Genomic DNA, 6,233 nt, shown 5'->3' on the forward strand with positions numbered 1-6,233 from the left:
CTTGAGTCTAAGATATTGTGAGACTATAGTCTTTACGTACGATTTTAGTATGAAAGATGTTTTAGTGTGAAAAGTTCTAATTTTGCTCTAGTTTTCATACATGTATAAAATGGGGGAAGTCAAGGGCTTATAAAAACCTCTGAGAGGTCAAATATGCCATGTCAAACTCTGAGAGTGTGATATATTCTAGGGTATACTTTCGGGTTGTGACAATGGTAATCAATGCACATTCTAAGGGACACATCATTCTTCTTCACAAACAAAATTAGAGCGCCCTATGGAGAAATATCTAGTCTAATGAAGCCATTGTCTATTAAGTCTTTGAGTTGAGTCTTCAACTTTTTCAATTAGGTCGGAGCCATCCAATAAGGAGGAACTGAAACGGGGTTTGTACTCGGTATCTAGTCAATAGAAAAATCAATTTCCCGTTCGGGAGAGATTCCGGGAATATCATTCGGAAAGTCCTCCAGAAATTTATACTATGGGGACTAACTAAATGGGAGAATTTTTGGAGTCTAAATTTTTGAATCTTACAATATGTTATAATTACCCTTTTGAGATCATCTTACAAGTCCTTAAACAATAAATGATACGACCTCTGGGAATAAAATTTCCCCCCTTCTACTCTAAAATTGGTTCATTAGGAAAGTTTAACTTGATAATTCTTGTTCTACAATCAATGGAAGCAAAACAACCATGCAGCAAATTCATTCCCAAAATGCCATAAAAATCAACCATATCAAGTTCTACTAATTACAGCATGAATAAATATATTGGGAAACATTCTAGGAAAATTTCTATATACCCTCTTTAGAAGTAATGACTCAACTACCGGGGTAGTTATCATAAAAGATTCATTTAGAACATCACGCAAAATATCAAACTTTCTATCTATCAAGGGAGTAATAAAATATAATGTAGCACCTGGATCAAGTACATAAACATCAATAAAGAAGACTTGATACATACCGGTCAACACATCAGGAGAAGTCTCTTGTTCACCCCTAGAGACAACAGTATAAAAGTTATTATTTCTTGGAGCGTCAACATTAGACCCACTGGCATGAGATTGCAAACATCCTGTGTCTTGTACAATCAAATTTTGGAAATCTTTCACCTTGTGGACACTTGTGCCACACACAAAGAAATTCGCTGTCCCAACAAGGAACTCACCATAATGCTTTCTTACCACACTTTCAACATGTAAGATTCTTACTTGGTGAACTAGTACCTCTTACCTTTAAAGACATAGGGTTAGACACCCGATCATCATGAGCCTTGGGAAATTTGGAAGGAACTTGTTTGGAGAACCTCTTCTTGAATCTAGGCTTGTCTTGAATTTCCAGCCTCCCCTTAGAAGAACCACCTTCATAAGACTTTGCTCTCTTGGCTTCCCTATTATTTCTCCTTAGTCTGCTCTCTTCAACTTTTTGAGCATGAAACATTAAACGAGAGATATTAATATTATCATGAAACCTATCCAAACTTCCTTCGTGTACAAAGTCTTTGGACACCCCCGTAAGAAAATGACTCATCTCAGCCCTTGGGTTAGACACCAAAGATGGACCTTACTTGAAAAAATTTAGTAAACTTCAAGGAGTACTCAAGTACACTCATACCTCCTTAAGAAGGTTGCTGAATTTTTCCACCTAAGCTTACCTCAACACTTATGGAAAGAACCTATCAAGTAGGGATGTTTGAAGATCTCCCAAGTAACCATACCACTTCTTAGTGCCTTTTTATCTCTCCATTGTGTGTATTAAGTTTTGGCCACATCTTTTAGTTGATAGGCCGCAAACTGGACCTTCTCAATTGAAGTCACACCCATATCATAGAGAATCATATATAACTTGTCAAGTAATTCTTAAGGGTTTTATCCGCTCTTGACCCGAACAAACATAGGTGTGTTCATCCTAGTATAGTCTCTAAAGTGTGAGGCCATAGTGCTAGCATGTTGAGGCACTCGTGTCCAAACTGCCTATTCACATGAGAAATTATAGCTTGGAATTGAGAAGTGATGACATTAGCTTGAGAGGTCATGACTTGGGCATAATTGATAATTCCTCCCTTATCTCTCCATCCATCATAGGTGGAAGAACAACCGAAACTTGACCATCCATAGGAACTTGCTCGAGTGGAGGCACTTGGTTGTCTTTCGGAGGAGCTTCGTTTTCATGTGCTCTCGTATTAGAAATCACTTCATCGACCCTTTTTGCGGCTTCCCTTCGAGTATTCACACCTATAACTATGATAAATGTTTTACGTGAAAAAACATAAAGTAAGACTTTAGAGGACGACAAAGTATTACAAGAACATGATATTTTCCTAAGCATCATATTGTCTCTCATTTATGAGTGTGGTATGCTTCACAATTATGAGTATGAATATACATACACGTGGATTAATGTGACATCGATCGTCAAAATATTAAAACTCATGATCAGATACCATGATTGCCACATCCAGAGAGCACCACGTAGATGTAACCTGCGTCGAAGTCCTCAGAGAGGACAGAGACTAGCCTCATAGAATTTGTTATTACATATCATAGTTAAAAAGTGCAGAAAATTTAAAACTATTCATCTACATCAACTTCATGTGGTATACATATACCTCTCGCTTACACATTATATATCCATAGGGAGTTATATAGATTCCTCAAATAAGAAGCTTACTTATTTTTCTAATTTTATATCACATATACAATATAAACAATATAGAGTCTAGTATAGATGTCTCATATAAACCATCTTTGTCGGAATAGAAAAAATTTGGGCATAGACATTACACCAATATATAATTGTCACTTACGACCTACAACAATTTTTTAAAGAATAAGAGTAAAATGGTTGTCATTTGTCTATAGCAAGTCACATCGGTAGAATGAGAAAAGGCACAATCCTCATATCTTTAGAACATACCCACACTTGGATAAATGATCCAAGACTCCATTCAAATTGGCCACGAACCCTTCAAACACTGGAACCTAAAATGTTTGGTTAAAAGGAAGAAATAGGGGTTAGTACATCACTTGATCTAAATATAGAAACATATGTACAAACAACACAGAAACATATTTATAAGATAATAATCATATATTCCTCAATGAAATAGTATATTCACTACAAGAACAACATCATCAAGATAAGTCAAGTTAACATGTGTATAGCATATTAGGATTCATAGTCAAGGCAACTCCAATACAATATTATGAAAACAAAGCATGCTTAAGAGTTCATGTCATTACAACACAAGCAAAACCCTTACCCGTAACCCCTTACAAAGTTAGCTTTTGGTAATATCCAAGTGAATCCCCCAAAATCAACTCCACAAAGCAAACCAACTAAAGGATCATGAATAATACCTAACATCTCATGTAATAGCAACATTAATATTCATCATTATGTTTAGAAATATAGACCAATAACATTAATATTAAACATAAGCATGTCATTCATTTGATAATAGTATAAGAACAAAAGAACCTCTTCCTAAGACTACCCTCAAGTCCAACTAGTGCAAGGTATAGGTAGAGTCCCATACTCCTACCTAGACTAAGTATAATCCATTAAGTCCTCCAAGTTAGAGTTTGCTTTATTACTACGTTTTACCTTCGGGAAAATCTTGCACTAACAGTTATAGACAACATGAGCTAATGTGAAATCCAGTGTCATGGAAACCTACATTGAGAAAGGGTGGACTACTTGTCAAGGTAGTTCCAATACATGAACATATAATCTAGGTTGATCTACTAAATAGTATTCCTACGGGTTAACATGATTAAAGATATAGGAGATGTACTTGGGACATTCTTTAAGCAACGTGCATTATAGTCTCCAATTTCATTAGTACAATACTAAACCTACCCTCCCTACTTGAGAAGGGACACTCCTCGCTACTAGTTCACTCGATCCTAAGATAGAGTCCCTTTTGAAATGACATTCTTGAACAATCATGACTTGGTCTAGGTCATATACGAATAGTACTTGCATAATCATAGTCATTACCTCAATATGAATTAGCATGAGAACATCATTTTATACAACTTTCATATGTGATATTTGAACATTATCATCTTTATCTCGTAATAAGGCACATAGGCAATTCATAATATATCTTATATCTACATCTTAAGAATAATCTCTTAATCAAGTACAATGAAATTTCAATTGCATAATCATAACACAAATACTTAATCTAATCACAAGATATACGTCAATTGAACTTCATCACGAAATATAAGGCATCATAATTGAAGTAAAGGTTTGAGATCACAAAGATTTCTGGAATCTCATTTCCATGTAACCATGCATGGTCATACCATAAACCATACAATTCAAACAAATAAAGGTGTAACAACAACATTCAATAGTAATTAACACAATAATTTATTCAATTGTATCATTACAAATCAATTCAACAGTAGTTAATAACCTATGGTTTAGGGAACTAGGGTAAATTCATGATCTATTCCTCATACTAGCTTAAATTATCAAGAACTACAACGATTGGATCATAATAAATTAAAATATATGCATAATAATAAAAATAAACCATAGAAAATCAAATTACGAAGATGAAATTCATATTCGGAAAAAACCCATATGAAATATCTTTTTGAAAAAGAATTTCGAAAGAAACCTTTGGGGAAAGGAATCCCAAAGGTGAAGAGTTACAATACCTGGATATTTGTTGAAGATTGATGGACACAATTTTGTTCTTTCTTCCCTAATGACCTTGAACGTGTCCCTCAATGGAGTTCTTCTTTTGGAGAGAGAGAGAGAGAGAATAGAGAGAATAAAGAGTAATTTGTTTTTGGGAATTGGGAGGTGCTAAGTTGATTTTAGTATTGGGGTAGTTTATATAGTGACTCATATAACTTAATTAACCACCAATTAACCCCTACTTAAACAAAATAATAATTAACTAATTAAATGAATCAATTTAAACTCATTTTTGAAATTACAAAACTGACCTATCAGACAGCGACCTACGGTCCGTAGGTCAGTCGACGCACATGTCCCCCAACTGTCTTGCACATCCTTAGTTTGTGAAAGATACTTTGCATTTTGGTCATTTTTGCAAAATTGATAATTGTCCATCAACGGAGGCATCGACGCCCGGTCGTTTCACCTACGCCCTGTCAATGGCAAGCGTAGGTAACTACTACCTACACTGCCTCATTTGGCAGGTTTCAGTTAAATATAAAGGGCCCTGTTCAAGGACCCCTAGGATTTTCCTTGGATAGACGTACCAGGATGTTTTTAAACTAAAACTAATCTAATATATGTTAGACACCTTTTAACCGTAAGTATTTTAATTCCGACTCCTAAAACCCCATGAAATAGGCTAAGGCACACTAGCACCTTTTGCATTGGTCTCCGATGTCATGGACGTTCCTTAATGTTTTGACTCTAAAAATTCCTATATGGATTATATACATTATTTTATGAACATAAAACGGTTTTAAAAACTTTAGAAACAGAGGTGAGTCTCTAGATTATGTTTTAAACTTTCATAGTGTTACAATCACCCCTTTGATGGGTGATATCTACAAGTAAACCATAATACCTACCATAACTTAAGGTCTGTGTTTCTATGGTCGGCATAAGATTTTTGTTGACTTTCTACCATCTTCAAATGTTCTTTTATAAGTTTGAAATTCTCCACAAACTCCTAGATTTCTTCGGGAAATTTTTGGGCAAAATCACCTACCTCAAACCACCCAATTGGGGATCCACATCTCCTCTCATAAAGGGCATCAAACGGTACCATAATAATACTCGAATGATAACTATTATTTTAGGAAAATTCAGTTAAAGGTAGATGGTAATACCAACCATTGAAATTAATAACACATGCTCTGAATATATCCTCAAACGTTTAGATGGTTCGTTCCTCCAAACCATACGTTTATAAGTTAAATGTGGTAATAAGTTTCACCTTGGTACATAGTCCACTTTTGAAAGCTTTCAAAAACCTAGAAGTTAATTGGGGACCCCTATCAAAGATGATAGGCAAAGAAACCCATGCAAAATCACAATCTTATATAGATATAACTTAGCGTATTCCTCCGCCGAATAAGTATCTTTTACGGGGAGAAAATGGGTAGATTTTGTCAATCAATAAAAAATAACTCATATTGAGTAATTTTGCCTCCCGGTAAGAGGCAACCCAACAAAACAATCTATATTGACAAATTCATGTTTCTATGTAAAATAACTATATGTTAT

General features: G+C 34.9%; 1 long non-coding RNA gene across 1 annotated transcript; it reads right to left on the reverse strand.

The window, feature by feature from the left end:
• Positions 1-2,584: 2,584 nt before the first annotated feature.
• On the reverse strand, positions 2,585-4,812 carry LOC138348426 (uncharacterized). The gene is made up of 2 exons (XR_011221032.1): positions 4,682-4,812; positions 2,585-2,986 (listed from the first exon to the last, which is right to left on the reverse strand). It is a non-coding gene; the product is annotated as an uncharacterized lncRNA (long non-coding RNA).
• Between the last annotated feature and the right edge of the window lie 1,421 nt (positions 4,813-6,233).

This window comes from Solanum lycopersicum, chromosome 5 (assembly GCF_036512215.1).
Source record: "Solanum lycopersicum chromosome 5, SLM_r2.1".
Classification (NCBI taxonomy): domain Eukaryota; kingdom Viridiplantae; phylum Streptophyta; class Magnoliopsida; order Solanales; family Solanaceae; genus Solanum; species Solanum lycopersicum.